We start from the raw sequence: 4,712 nt of genomic DNA, 5'->3' as shown, positions 1-4,712 counted from the left end.
TGCGCACTAGATGCATGCTAGACCGAGAGGGCATGATTCACATGTGCTTCTCACAACTTTGTGTGGGCGGAGTGAAAATGAATACAAATAATAATAAAGATTGACCCAAAAAACCTTAATGGGCAGAAATACTGCATAAAAAACACACACATATAAATAAATAATAATAATAATAATAAAAAAACATTACTAGCAAGGTAAATAAATTAACTATGTTTTATTGTATTATGGGCAGAAGTAAGGAGACAGGAAACTATTTTGAAGCAAACAAGCTAGAAAATAGTTTATATTTTATTCATATATGATAAATATATAAATAAATTATTTAAATGAATATACATGAAAAATAAATGTATAAATATAAATTAAATAAATATTTTTTTATATGATGGAAAAATGTCTTTTAAATAATTTAATAACATAAAGATAGAAAAAAGTTATTTCAGTTTCATGTAAAAACGAAAATTAATAGATAAAAAGAAAAGAAAACTGAATGGACTACTACACTTTTCAGTATTTCTGAAACTGTTGTGTATTTGGTTATATGGTTTCAATCAAATAAAAACTCTACTGTGCATCTCTAAATATTATATCACTCTGTGCTTCTTTACTCATTGATATCATATCATAAAGCAAAGACCAAACAAAATCTTGGTTTGTACCCCAGTCATGTAGCGTAAGTATGCAGAGCTATTTCCATTTCCCAATTGATCTTGTTCTTATGGGAGCCATACAGATTAGCTTTGCACTGTAAAAGATAAAGATGAAATGATACTCGGCTTCCTCTGCGCCAAAAGTTTTTCTTTTTATTTTATGTAGCACTTACACAGTTACATAAAGTATATGCCAAAATATGCTGCTTGTGTGATGAGAAACTTGTGAATGAGATGACGATCATTCCCTTACCTCAATTACAGGCAGAAAAACTTTGTAGTGTCGTAACACTTTTATCTGGAGCATTTGGATGATGCTCAAGTCTGTGTTTGAGAATCTCTTGTCCTCGCTGGGTTTGGGGGTGAAGTGATGGCCATGACTTTGTCTGTCTAGTTTTGGCATGGCTGGTGTTTGGAGTACAATTTATCAAAGAGGGCTTTGTTGGCCTAACTGGCCTTCCGAGCTCTGATACGCTCACAGGACGTGTTTATTTACAGTCTCAGTGTGCGTGTTTGTATTTATCTCTCTCTGTGTCTGGGTAGTTACACAGACTGCATCTCAGACCCTGGATATTTCAGTAATACAGAGCTCAGGGTGGGCCCACATCCAGGACTGGTCTTCATCGCTTTCCCTATGGAGGGCTATCCCAAGCCTGAGGCCATTGCCTCCTCCTCCCTCTCTCTTGCTGTACCTCAGGAGGACGGGGTAAGAGAGAGCAGAACACTGACTATGTGTCTATCTGCAGTCTTGCAAAAAAAAAAAAAAAAAAAAAAGCAGTATTTTTTGTATCAGTATCATAATTACATGACAAAACATAAGTGTACAATCAATTGTGCCTGTTTACAGCAGTATACATGATGCATGACAACATATTATAAAACAGATGATTTTTATGCTTTAATTCATTTATTTTATTCTCATCCTTACAAGTAAATCAAATGATTACTATTTTCTAGTACTGTTAAAAAATTGGGGTCAGTAAGACAAAACAAAACAAACAAACCTGTATATATATATATATCATTATTTTTATTTATTCTTTTTTAAATAAGTGATAAATAACTTTATTCAATCAATAAATCATGAAAAAATAGATCATGATTTCACAAACATATTAAGCAGCTTTTAACATTATTATTATTAAATATAAATGTTTACTTAACACCGAATCAGCATATTAAAATGGTAACTTTTAAATGGTAGTGTATATTTGTGTGTTTTGGAAATAAACTGAAACTTCGCCAAGATAGCATTTAAAAGTATCATAATTCCAGTACATCACTGCATTAATGCTGCAAAATATTATCACTTTTTATTATTCGTTTCATAAATCAGTCTTCTATTTTCAGCAGCCATTATTTTATTTTCTCTTGTTTAAAGTCATGCAAAAGCAATCATTCTACTGAGCTGCTAATTTGCTGCAGAAAACGTTTATTTTTTCTCTCTTTTTATCTCAACACAATCACAAATGGTTGTGCTATTTATATTTATAATATATCATGAAAGCAAACTGGACTTTACAGCTGGCAGATTCACTGAACATGTCACAGCAAACACCAATTACAAGATGCAAGAGTTTCAAATGCAAAGGTACATCTGACAACAGAAGAATGGCCAAAAAAAAAAAAAAAAACTAATGTTGAGCCACTGCAAGCCAATAACATTTATGAGAAATTCTACAGAAATCATGAAATGAAACTTCACCTGAATATTTAATAACCTGACTTAAATGCCAAGGGTTTGCTAAATACAGATTGAACATTTTTTGATGAGCAATGTGTGTATAATATAGAACATGTCATAATGTTTGGGTTAATTGAATACAACCTTGGTAAATACATGTATTAACCTACCAAAGTGTTTCTAAATTACTGAATGGTAGTAGCTATGTTTATTTTATTATGTGAAATAAGCACCTCTTGTGAAAACACTGTTTTTTTGTTGTTTATGTAAAGGAAAGTATACAGTATGTTTTATCAGATTGACAATCTAACTGAGTGTCACTGTGTAAGCTTTTTTCCTGCCAAACATCTCGGTGAGGTGGAGCGCTGGAGTTTAGTCTTCAGTAAACAGGTTAACCTCTGCACACCTTGACCCATATAAGCAGCACCAGCGCCCTTGATCTATTGTCTTGAAAACAATAGTGGTGTTGACCTGAGATTGATAAACACACACACACACACACACACACACACACACACACACACACACACACACACACACAGACTGTTTCTTTCCTCCTCAAGCCACATACCACATAAATTCCAGCCCCTATAGTCACATTGTCTCTTTTACGAGCTTTGACTCAACTGCAATGTGGGATATTTTTCTTCTGCTTCTGAGTGACTTGTTTTTTGAAGTTTAGACCACCTTCCCAGTTCCATTAGTCAAAGATCAATAGGTGGTCAAAAACAGGGTCAAAGTCTTTCTTCCCCAAGACAAAGTTTTGATATTATTGGCTGTTGTACAAAACAATGCATTAAAGGGAAGATCCGCCCCAAAATGATTTTTTTTTTGTACAAAAAACTGTAAAAAAAAAAAAAAAAAAAAAAGTATGGATTTGTTCGTTCCAAACCTGTTAAAGCTTTGTTCGTCTTGGGAACACAATTTAAGATATTTTGGATGAAAACCGGGAGGCTTGTGACTCTCCCACTGTCGAGGTCCAGAAAAGTATGAAAGACATTGTCAGAATAGTCCATCTACCATCAGATGTTCAACCATATTATTATTATTATTATTATTTTGTTTTATTTGCATACAAAAAATAATTTAGATGCTTCATAATGTTACAGTTGAACCACTGATCTAATTAATATCTAATTAAAGAGTAATTAAAGATTATTTGATTTAACTTTAATGTTTATTTTTATTTGTTAGTCGTGAGTTTGATGCATTATGTTTGATGACAGCTAGGCCTGTTTAATACATGAAAAACTATTTTTCATACCAAAGTTAACAAAATTGTACTTGAAAATCTGACTTTATATTATATATATATATATATATATATATATATATATATATATATATATATATATATATATATATATATATATATTTGTTATGTACTGCTTAGGGGCACCACACAAAACTTTTTTCTATTATTTTATATTTTATTGTTGAGAGAAGTATTGGCCTTAATAATCTGAGTGAACTGTAACCGAACTACAGTACCATTCAAAACTTAGGGTTCAATAAGATTATTAAATGTTTCTGAAATAAGTCTCTTAAACTCACTGCATTTATTATTTTGTTTTGAGATCATTTTGTTTCCTTTGGTATAGAAAGCTCAACACAGCACAGTTTTATTTATTTATTTATTGTAACAACTTATGTTTTGATCAACAATGCATGATTAATGAATGAAAGGCTAATTTCTTTCTTTCTTTCTTTCTTTCTTTCTTTCTTTCTTTCTTTCTTTCTTTCTTTCTTTCTTTCTTTCTTTCTTTCTTTATTTATTTTGCTGACCCAAAATTTTTAGTTTTCATTTGTATTTATGGTGTAGCATAAGTGAAATAAAATTACCAGTATGGCATAGGCAAATAGAAACCAAGGACGTTATCTTTTTAAAATAACTACTTCAAATCCATACACACTTAAGGAGAGAACCTGATCCTTTGTTCCTCTAAACTGGACTAAGAATTTAAGATCGTTTTTGAATGAACCTCTCATAATACACTTGACTTGTGTCTTTCTCCACTAGAGGTCACTGCACACCAAACTATCATAAAAACTCTGCAACAATCTGCCGTCCATTATGTTGTGCATCATCATTGAAAGGGCACACTTTTTGTGCCTGTGTTTTTATACAGCATGAGTGGCATGTTCTTTCAGTACAATAAAAACACTGCACATTGTTAAAGCAACTGATTTTAGTCATGTTAGAACCAATTTTCTATTTTACATGAATGAAATCAAGGCTGTGAGGGATGGATGCACAGAAAAATTAAAATACAGAGTCTACTCATTCAAGATGCAAGCGTTTTTTTTTCTTCATTTGAACAGATTTGGATAAATTTAGCAATGCATCATTTGCTCACCCATGGATATGCTTCAGT

This window comes from Carassius carassius, chromosome 44, assembly GCF_963082965.1.
Source record: "Carassius carassius chromosome 44, fCarCar2.1, whole genome shotgun sequence".
NCBI lineage: Eukaryota > Metazoa > Chordata > Actinopteri > Cypriniformes > Cyprinidae > Carassius > Carassius carassius.
This window is presented reverse-complemented; position numbering follows the sequence as displayed.